The following is a 12,281-nucleotide window of genomic DNA, read 5'->3' as shown; positions in this document are numbered from 1 at the left end:
AACGAAATTGCATATGGTGCCTGTGTGGCAGCAGGAGCAGGAGCAGGTGGAGTGTGGGGGTAAAGATGGCGTCAGGGAGAAACACAGCCCCTTCTCCTACCATAATTAACAAAGCTGTCCTAAAACTGGACACTGAGTTATGCTCCCCTGCTGCTCGAGTCTCAGCCTGCTCCTCCTGAAGTCCACATGCTGAACCTGGTCATCATGTGATCCTGCTAGGAGACGGGGCCTTTGGAAGCCGATGATGACAGAAGGTAGTATCCTCCTCAGTGGGCTGGTGCCTTATAGAGACCCAGAGAGGGCCCTGCTCCTCCCACCATGGGGGAACATGCTGGAATCTCAAGTCACAGATACCACATCAAGCAACCCAGATGCAAGCCCTCATGGGACACAGAATCTGCCAGCACCTTAACCTTGGGCCCCCAGAATGTAAGAAGAAAAGTTTCCATTGTTTATAAGACAGCCAGTCAGTGGTACTTTGCTGTAGTTGTTCTAGCAGCCTGATGGATCACGGAATTGGCATCGAAAGCAGAAGAGTGAGAGGAATAAGAAACAGGATAAACTCATCAACTGAAGGGGGTGCTGCCGATGGAAAGGGATGGACCAGTCCACCACAGTAAAATCTTCTGAATGCCAGCTCTCTAGATGAGCCGCACGGTGCCCCACGGCTTAATAACCACCGCAAAGAAGACAGCGCCACGGTTGTGCCCCAGCCAGACCATTCGTCATGGTGCTCCTTGCTTCCAGTAACAATTTTCTGTGCAATTAATACTGAACCTCCCAGAGACGCTGTGACTTTTGAGGTCCTGTGGGCTTTCGGCACTGAATCAGAGGTAGCACATAAAACATTTTAACAGTGAGTTGGCAGAGAAAGGAAATAAATTTATACAGCAAAAACAGAGATGTAAGAATAAGAATATAAGAAGGGTGTTTGTGCAAGATTATATATAATGCTATTTGGATTGTTCCCCATTTTTATGTTTAATTATAGTTTTTATTGCCCTCATAAGGAATCCAACTGGTAAAATAACTCAACTGAAAAGGATTACACTTCTCTAAAAACTTTCAACCAATTCAACCCAACACAGAGTTTCTACGTGATCTTAGAGAAAGAACGTGACTGTTGAATTTCACATTGTCCTCTTGCTACTCTGTGGCATAATTGTGCTTGGACTGAATAGGAAACTGTAGAAATGAACAGGAAGACAAAATGAAATCAGAAAAGAGCCACTTTTCTCTGCAACTGCCTGAGGCTCCTCACTTACATCTGTAAATTATACATCAGTTGCTAATGAAAATGTAGGGTCCTGGGGAAGGAAAATCAAAATTCAAGTGTGTGGAAAGCTGTCAACTGCATGGCCCAAGAGTCCTATAATATTAACCTCTGTGCACATTTAAATTGTACCTAGAGCAGTGAGATTACTGAGTAAATGTCCCACCACATCAGCATCAGAGATGGGCGAGGGTTGCCATGCATCCATAACACTTCTCAATTAGGTTAGTATGTGAAGAACAGGAAAATGTAGTCTTGCAAACATGCTAAATGTCATATAATAGTTGCAGTATACCAACTTTAGAAATATATATTACATGTGACCATATTATCAAATTAAGCCATAAGAAGTTTGAGAAATCAGGTCATGAGAAAATAAAAAGAAACATGAAGAATGTATTTATGCACATTCTATCTTTGCTATATTGTACTGCTCAAATAATCCATACTTATTTAAAGGAGTAAATTAAAATTACCTCTACTAAGAGGCATTTTTGGGAATGTTTTGATTTGCAGAATTTTGAAGACATTGTCCTAGAGGAAAGAGAGAGAAGAAATCATTCACTAAAAGAAAACTAACAACTTTGCAAAAGAGTGTCCCCTCTGCCCATTGTAGATAAGCATGAATTTTTATTCATGGAAACTATCCCATGTTCAGTGCTCTTAAATTATACTTCAAATTTTATGAACTTCTGATGAAGTCCTATCATATATTCAGGTACAAAATTATGCATGCATATGATCTGCATCAGTAACTGTGGCTTTAAAACCAAAGTCAATTTCACTGTGTCAGAATAAATCAGAAATATCACTGGAATATCACTTACACTACTATTTCTCTTTCTTTCTCTCCCCCTCCCTCTGCCCCTGTCACTGTCTCTATTTAGCTCTCTCATACATATGTGCACATGTGCAAATATATATCATAGTGTATGTATTCAGATATCACATGAGTATAACAGTTAATAAATACAACTTTTAATGCTAAATCAGTAGAACGGCGACATAAATTTAGATCTATCCAACCTTGGTGCTGTCTTCCTCTTCTACAAATGTGAGAGCTCTTTGCAGGGTCAGAACTGCAGAGTGCAGTCCCTGAGCGTCCAGGGAGGACTCAGCAGGGACATGGGACAGGCACAGAAGGGATGTCAATGTGGAGGAGAGGCTGGCTGTACATGAGCCATTCCTCACATGCAGCCAGGAATAGGGTGAGTGCATAGTGATTCCAAGGAATCCACAAAATCAAGGATATTTTTCAAAAGGTTGAAACTAAATACTAAATACGGTTTAAAATAATGGATGGGATGCATTTACACTCCCCCTTTCCTTCCAAACTTTTGCAAATATTATAATGCAAAAATAAACATATAAACTAATAAACATATAAATGGACAAAAGGAAACTTTAACATGAACAACAAAAACTTGAAACAACAGGGTCAGAAAAGTTTGATCATTTTTAGAAAGTGACCAGTGACACAGTTCTTGCTTGGCCAGGCTCTAGTCAGGCCCTGTAGCTTCTCCTTGGCCCACCTGTGTGACTCCTTATAAAGTCTTGTTGTAGCAAAGAACCCTTCAGTCAGTTTGACAAGAACCCCTGGCCTTCCCTATCAACAGGCCTGGACCCCTGACAGGGCTCCTCATCCTCCACCAGCTCCCAGGAGATGGCCAATCACCCTGGCCTGCAGTTACATCCATACCGTGGACTCCTCATCAACAGTGAAATAATAATCTAGGATTACAGGACTAATAAATGAAGTAACTCTGAATTAGAAGCACATGGGGCAGCCCATGCATACTTTAAATCATCTCTAGATTACTTATAACATCTTAATGCCATGTAAAGGCTCAGCAAAAAGTTAATGTCCTATATTGTTCCTGGAATAACAATAACAAAAGCCCATACATCTTCAGCATCGACATAATGTTTTTAAATGTTCACTGAGAGTGGTTGAAACCCTCAACTGTTATGTTATCCATAGTTTTATATGATAAATATGTAGCATGCAAACTATATATGATAAAACATATTATATAGGAATATTTTTCTCATACACAGTTTATGAGGCAGATAACCAGTTTAATTCTAATCAAGCTTATATAAGAAATTTGGAGCAGTGAGGGCTTCATTAACATGCCCAAGTCACACGAGTAGTGAGAATCAGAGGCATGATGTCTGCAGCGTGGCCACTGCCTCATAAATTCAGGAAACTCTTATAAGTTCTACTCTGTTCTTAGTTTAAAAATTGCTTGGTCCTTAAAGTAACTAGGAAAGAGGACAATGTCCTTACTGATTTCAGAGAGGAATTCTACGAGAAGGTGAAGCAGGAGCTGGTTTCCTTCACAGTCACAAAAAAGAAAGTAATGTGCAAGTTTACCAATTCTGCAGGGCAATGAAACCTCAAAAGTGCTCAGAGAAAATAAGTGTAAACTGGGATTGCCATACCATGGCAATAAAATACCCACAAAATATCTTAAGTATCATAAAATGAAATCATAATATACCATAAAAATATCTTCAAAAGAAAGGATTTTTCAAGCAAATTTGGACAAATTTGTCACCTACATGAAATACACACCTAACATGCATGTTAAGGAAGCTTTCTAGATGTGAGAGAACAAGAATCTACATGATGGAAAAATGCAATTTGGAAATGGCAAATACATGAGAAAGCATAATGTTCTCAGGTTTAACTGGTAAAAACAGTGAATCACTGAAAGCTAAATAAAAACGCATTGTATCAGTCATGACAGAAGTCAACAGTAGCACCAAAGACCGGCGAGGAGAGCAGTGCTGCACGGCTGAACAGTACTTCCTGCGTGGGAAGGGCCCTGGTGCTCTCTGAAGGCAAATCGCAGTTGTTTAAAGATGCTCATCATAACTGGTCGTGAACTGGAGAGAAACTACGAAAATCACAATACCAAACAAAGATGTGTAGCTAATATGATAAAGATGGAAATAATATGAATTACCAACTATAAGCAGATAAAAATTTAAAAAGAAAAGAAATGAGAGCCACAGAACAAAAAGTGGGCTAATAGTAATTAACAATATTAAGATAACCACCTTCAGACCAATGATGTCAACCATTCTATTAATGTCTAGAATACATTTTAAAAGAAAGATTTTTTAGAGTAGATTATAAAGCAACTATCGTAAGTTGTCTAAAATATTTAAGTTTAAGATGCTGGCATATTAAAAATAAAAGAACAGAATAAACCATATCTTCCAGGTATTCACCAGGAGAGACTTGGAGAGCCTACGTCAATATTGGGCCAGTGAATATCAACACAAGGGTATTAGTCAACCTGTCTTCCCAAGATGGTCTACATGTTCAGTGTAATAACCATCAAAATCTTAAGCAGGACTCCTTATAGAAATCAGCAGGCCTTCTCTTAAAAGTATATGGTATGCCAAAGGAACTGAGGTCTACAAAATAATTTTGAAAAAGAAAAGCAAAATAGATAGCTCACCCCACCTAATTGTAGACTTACCACCATCATGGTTGTCAAGGCCATGCTGACTGGGAGACAGGATGGACGTGGAGAGCAGCCCTAGGAAAATTCTCTGAAAAGAGCCCGTGGGTGCTCCAGGCTCGAGGCCCCTAGGTGCTGCTGTAAATGCTCAGACTATGAGGCTGGATTCCAGGAAAACTTTACAATGGAAACAATTGTGGGCTGAATCTGCTTCATGAGCAGTAATTTGCCAACTTCTGGTATAGATGTATAAGACAAAATTGACAATCAAGAAAAAGTCTTACACATATCGTGAATTGATTTTCTACAAAGGTAAAAATATAACTCAGGGACTAAAGCATATTCCTTAAAAAAATAATGGTGTTGGAACCACTGGATATCAATATGCAAAAATAAATAAGTAAGTCATTTTATATAATTCAAACCTGAGCATCAAGTTGGATGAAAATTAAATGGACCTAAATGTAAAATGGAAAACCATAACTTAGAAAAATAAGAGAGAGTCTGTAGCATTGCATTAGACACAAAGTCACTGTACATACACCACCAACATCGAGATATATAAAAGTTTTAAAAACTGAACCTCATCAAATTTAAGAATTTCCAGCTTTGGAAAAATACCATTAAGACAATGAAAAGACAAGTCATAAGTTGGGAGAAAAAAATGTGCAAATCATATATTTGATAAAGGACTTTAACCGAGAACACATAGAACACAAAAATGACTCCCAGAAGTCACTAAGAAAAGAAGCTCTGTTTTAAGAATAGGCAAAGATTGGGTCAAACACTTCAGGAAAAATGGTATGTGATGATAAATAAGCACATGGAAAGGTCCCTAACGTGTCCTGTCACCTAGAAGATTAGAAGGACAATGTGATACCACCACCCACATATTAGAATGGCTTTAAAATTTCACAAACTAGATTTTAGTAGGATGCAGAATAGCTGGGTTTTTATATGTTGCTGGTTAAATGAAAATGACTAATCTTCTTTGAAGAACATATTGATAGTTTCTTAGAAAGTTAAATATATAATTACCTATGTATGATTTCCTAAAGATGTTAGCCAAATGAAACAAAAACCTACTTTCACACGAAAGCTTGTATGAGTATTTATTGTGGAATTATTGATAATGGACAAAGCTAGAGCAAACCAAATAAGTGCCAAATGAGGAATAATGGAAACTGATAATGAAAAGCTACAAATTATAACTTATGATAATTATATCAAATTTGTGATGTGCTATAAATAATTTAAAGAAGTTCAATGACGTCTCATCTATCTCTTATTTTCTTCTGTAATTCTTGCTTTTTTCCCCTTGTTCCAGGGATTGAACTCAGGGATATTCAACCACTGAATCACATCTCCAGTCCTTTTTTATATTTTATTTTGAGACAGGATCTCACTGGGTTGCTGAGGCTGACCTTGAACTAGAGATCCTTGTGCTTCAGCCTCCCAAGCTGCTGGGATTGTGGGCATGCGTCACTGAGACTGGCAAATTCTTCCTTTTTGCTTGATAAAAATGATCTCCTACCCTAAGCTCAGTTATTCCTCTTTGTTTTCTCCTTGAAGCATTTACATGTAGGACTTGCTATACTCTGGATGTGAGTGACCCCAAAGGTTCAGTGTCACAGGTGTGGCCTGTAGGGAACTGCTGTTGGGGGTCACTTCAGGCACTGGGCCTATGGGGAGGACCTTAGGTCACTGGAGACTTGCTTCTGAAGGAAGCTGTGAGATCCTGGTCTCTCCCTAGACTTCCTTTGCTCCCTCACCTGCTCCCACCGTGATGTGCTGTCTCACTGGAAGGCAAAAGGTATGGGACCTTTCAATCGTGGGCTGGAACTTCAGAATTCAGAAAAATAGGCCTTTCCTGTTTTATGTTAATTATCTCAGTTTTTTAAATTAGTAATGGAAAATTAACTCAGAAAATTTGTACTAAGAATTAGGGTCACAGCTATAACTATATACCTGGAATATATGTGAGGGATTTAGATGAGTTTGGAGGAGTAGGATAGAAAATCTTGAAAGGCTTTGTAGGAGGAGTTTGGGAAAGTTTGCAGGAGCAAGATGGAGAAAGCCCAGAGTGCTGTAAGTGGAGCTTCGTGGGCGATGCTGGCCAGGGTGGGAAGACCTCAATGGCGGCAGCACTGCAGGTACTGGAGGCCACCCTTGTGACACCAAAGCAAGGGAGTGGAAAGCATCTTGTCCAGGCTGAAGGCTGTGAGGAGGCCGTCCTTAGAGGTGATGGACTAGTTTATCTGGCAGAGAAGATTTCTAGTCAGCAACACATCCGGGCCATGACATGGTATTGCTGGATGCTCTTAGGCAAATTTAGAGCAAACATCAGGAGCAAAAAGGAGCAGAGCAGAAAGAGCCAAACGGTTCTCATGCCTGGCCAGGGAAGGGGACACAGGTATGGACAAGCAGGGCATGGCTGATGAAGAGATTAGCACCTACAGACAGAGGTCAAGGGCTCTGAGCCACGACAAAAGGAAAAACGCCTCGAGAGCATCTCAGAAATCAGCCAGGCCACAGCCATCACAGAATCAGAGATGCAGAAGCGCACGCTGTTTTCAAACACTTACCAGGACAGAATGATTCAGGATAAACAAAACAAAACAGGTTCCAACCTGGGTTATTAAGAGCACACGGGGTTTCACTTCCAGGGGTTGCCTCCCTGTGTTCAGCTAGGAACACACTCCGAGGCCATTGCAGCCATGGTGCTAGCAGGCCCCGCGACAGCCCCACTGACAGCAGGCCTCGGTGTCAACCACGTACGGTTTCTTTTGCAGACCTGCCAATGACAAGAGTGAGCACATTGCTGACATGCATTTCTGCCACGGTGTGCTGACCTGCCCGAGGCCCAAGATAAGGAGTCACTTGACCGTGGAGTGGAAACTTGGGAACTATGAGCCAAAATAAACCTTTTCTCTTCACCAGTAAACTATCTCAGATATTTTGCTACAGTAATGGAAAGGCGACTAACAGAGTCCCAAGTAGCACGACTGAAGTGTGTAACGTAAGGCAGAGCTCCTTGATGGTAAGGTGGCGTTCTTAAAGTAGAGTTCTTCATTCTGCCTGATGTGAGTTTCCAGTTGTTCCAACACATCTCTATTGCAAGAGAATTATTTTCTTGGTTTCCTTGTCAATTTTTTTTTATTATCTGTCTCTCTCTCTGCTGTGTGTGTGTGTGTGTGTGCATGTGTGGATGTACTCACATTCAAAATCTACTTCAACATCCTCCATTCTTGAGAGTTATGATAAAATTAATTGACAAAATAGGAATATTAATATCTTAACCTATTTGTTCTTTCACCAGTAACATTCTTTTTTCATTACTATAAATTTAGACTAGTTTCGATGTTAGGAATAAGGACTATAACTCCTTCAACTTTTCTAAGACTGTTGACTGTTTTAAATCCATTGTGCTGCAAAATGCATCTTTTAAATGACTCAATAATTTCTAGAAAAAAATTAGATGTGATTTTGATTGGTATCACAATGTATCAATAACCCAATATGGAAATAATTGATATTATGACAATACTGAATCTTTCAATCATGAGTATGGCATTACTTCCATTTATTTGAGTCTTTTAAATTTTTTTCTCAGCAATGTTGGTGAAAGTTTTCATGTAGAGATCTTACATACCTATTGTAAATTTATGCCTACCTGATGTCTGCATACTACTTTAAAAGGTATGTTTTTCAAATTTTACTTTCAAATTATCCTTTGAGAGTCAAAAGAAATACAATTTATTTTTGTTGTTGTTGACAATTGCACCACATTGCTAAATTCACGTATTTCTTAGTTCTTTTGTGGACGGCTTGAGAATTTCAAGTAAATGACCAGGTCTCTGAATGAAGACAGTTTTACTTTTTCCTCCTCGTTCTTCATGTTTCCTTTTCTTTAACTCTGCTTTTTTTTCTTTTTTGCAGTGCTGGTGTTGCAAGCAGCTCCTGTGCATGTGAGCCACGCACTCTACACTGAGTCCACCCGTCCTCTTGTTCCCGTTTCTTGCCTAGTTGTACATGATGACCTCGAGCAGAGTGTCAAATAGAAATAGGATGGATATTCTTGCCTCAGTCCTGATCTTTGGGCTAAAGCCGTAAACACTTCTTGATTACGTGATATCCACTGAAGGGGTTCCACAGAAGCCCTTGATCAGTTTGAGGAGGTTTCTTGTTCCTCGTGTGTTGAAAATTATCACAAACAGGTATTGAATGTTATCAGTTCCCTCTCATATGTTGAGGTGACTCATTGCTTTCATTCAATTTGTTAATGTGGTGAACTGACTTTCATGTATAAAACCAGCCTTGCATTCCTAGGAGAAGACTTAATTGTTCATGATTTACCAGCATTTATACCTATTTTTAATTCCATCCACAAATATCAGGCTTGGACTTGTGGAGTCCATGTGTCTATGTCCTTAAGGAATATTAATCAGTAGTTTTCTTGTAACACTTTTGCTTGGTTTGGGATCAAGATTACAGTGAATTCATAAAATAAGGTGAGCAGCGTTTTTCCTGTTCTGTTTTAAAGAAAAAGAGTCTGTAGGAATGGCATTTTTTTTTCTTAAATAGCTTGATAACTACTTTTGAGCATGTTGATTTTCTTATTATTTTGTGTTTCCTATTTCATTGATTTCTATATTATTTCCTTCCTTTTGCTAATTTTGGGTTTAATTAGCACTTACTTTACTACTTCTTAAAGTGGATGATAGTACTGTTGATTTGGGGACTTTGTTCCCGCCTAATAAAAGTATAAGCTATACTACTGGGGGTGTGGCTTAGTAGAGTACTTGCCTGGCATGCGCAAGACCAAGGGTTTGATCCTTAGCACCACAACATTAAAAAACTATGTTTCTTTTGAAAATTTGTGTAGATCCCCCAAGTTTTTGATATTTAACTTAAAAATATTAAAGTCAGAGAATATAGTACATATTTCAAATAGTATAAATTCATATACACATTTTATAGCTAATGTATGGTCTACCTTACTGAATATTCCATACACTTTGATTTAAAAAATATAAATATTGTTGTTGGTATATACAATGCTTTGGAAATATCAATTAGGTTAAGCTCATTTATAGTGCTATTCAGTTATTTCATGTTCATATTTTCTATACATGTTTTATCATGAAAGATACATGTGTGATGTTCCAGATGCATTTTAGTGCAACATATAGTGATGATCTTCAGTTATGTGTATTTTTGCTTCAGGTATTTTTACTGTGTTTACATTTTGATTATTTGGCCCTTCCATAATATTCAAACACCTAATTTATCAATGGCAATATTCTTCTTTGTGAAGTCTACTGTGTTTGCTACTGGTAGACCACAGCACCTTTCCTTGCTGATTTTAGCATGGTGTAGTTTTTCACAATTAAACTTTCAACCACTCATGTTTTGATATTTAAAGTGTACTTTTTAAAAACATATAGTTAATATTTCCTTTATTCTGTCTCAATCTCCAGCCTTTAATTGTGACGTGTAATGATATTACTTTGTAATCAATTCTCTATTTACATTGAAGTCTGTCATCTTTGTGTTTAATTTCACTTGTCCAGCTATTCTATGTTCCTTTCTTTCTCCTTTTCTGAAGTTTTGGGTAATCTTTTTTTATATTCTCATTATCTCCTCTATTATTTCAGTATGATACTGCATTCTGTTTAAACAGTTGGCACATAGATATAAAGCATACTTCATTAATGTATCACAGAACATACCAAAAAACATTCTATGTCTTCATAAGACATTTAAGAATTTCATGATAGCATACTTTGAGTAACAAACCTCCCACCCTTTTTCTCTTCTGATATGTTATTATTACATATTATAAATTTCACATTTCTTTTTAGTTTTTATGCATTTAAGCAGACAATACTTTGTGATATTTAAAAATATATGTAAAAATAGAAAAATGCTCTTTGTATTTGTTGACAAATTTACCCTTTCTGATACTCTTCATTCCTTTCTATCTACTAGGTTTCTTTCCAATCCTATTTACATTTAATCTTTAAATTTTCCTTTAGAATAGAATTTTGGGGCAGTAATACATATATAGCATTACTTTCACATATATTTTACTTAGAGTTTTGAAGGATAAAGTATTCTATGTTGACAATATTTTTTTCCAGCACTTTAAAGATGTTCCATTGTTTCTGGCTCCCATTATTTCTGACAGGAATTAGTGGTCTTTCTTGTTGCCACCTTTTGCATATAATATGTATTTTTATTCTGTTTTCATAATTTTTCCTTATCTTTGTTTTATCTTTGTTTTTCTTATTTATATTTAACATAATTGTACTAATCTGAGTTCCTAAGTCTTTGTGTTTTTATTTTTTATTAATCTGGGGAAATTTTCTAATCATCTTCCTTTCAGTCATTTCTTTAAATATTATATCTGTCCCATTCTTTTCTTTTAGGACTCCAAATCTATGTTTGTTAGATGTTTGATATTGAAGCCTGGATCTTGAATACTCTGAGTTTTAAAAAATGTTCACTTGTGATCATTTCTTTTGCTCATCTAGTCATTTATTGTACTGTTGAATCTAATCTGCTGGTAAGGCCATCAAAAACATTCTCCATTTATGTCAGGTCCAGTGGGACATGCTTGTAATTCCAGCTACTCAGGAGGCTGAGACAGGATTTCAAGCTCAAGGCCAAGCTAAGCAACTTACCAAGACCTAAGTAATAAAAAATGCTGGGGTATAGTTCAGTGATAGAGTACCCTGAATTCAATACTCAGTTCCACACACCCGTGTGTGCATGCACACACATACACACACACAAATTACATTTCTGATATATTTCTCATGTTTAACATTCCTATTTGGTTCTTTATCAGTTTTACATCTTTGCTGAAATTCTCCATCTGTTCACTTTCAGACCTCTTTTCTATCAGATTGTTTCCCATATTACCTAAAATCATTTTTAAAATACTTTTCTGAAAATTTCAACATCTAGGCTTTAAAGCATCCAGATTTATTGACTAATTTGTACCTTGATGAAACATGATTTTTCTTGATTGTGTATATGGTGTACCTGTACATTTGTCTTTGTACTTTAATTTTTTGATTGAATACCAGATGCTACATGATTTCAGCAATTTTCTAATTGTTCACGTCTCTGATGTTCTTTTTCTTTCTTTCATGTTCTAAAAAAAATGAGTTGCAAGCTGTACTCAACTTAGAGGAAATTGTCACCCTTCATGTTTTAGTTCCTTGGGTTATTTTGCAATATCAGAAACTTGATAAACTCAAAAATATGATTTTCTGGTCTGTTCTCCTATTGAGAGGGAGTGACAGCCTCTTGTGAACATTTGCATCCTAGATGGAAACAGAGACCCCGCTTTTTTTTAATAAACATGGCACTCTCAATGGCCACAGGGGAGGCTATGTGGGCAGCTGTGCAATGCAGCACTGTGAGTGATTAACAGTTTTGGAACTAGGACTCTTGGGGTCACCTCAAAGACAACAGTGGTGGAGGTGGAAGAGGTTCTAGCAGCCCTAGTAGCAAATGCTCAT

This window comes from Sciurus carolinensis, chromosome 7 (assembly GCF_902686445.1).
Source record: "Sciurus carolinensis chromosome 7, mSciCar1.2, whole genome shotgun sequence".
Taxonomy (NCBI): Eukaryota; Metazoa; Chordata; class Mammalia; order Rodentia; family Sciuridae; genus Sciurus; species Sciurus carolinensis.
This window is presented reverse-complemented; position numbering follows the sequence as displayed.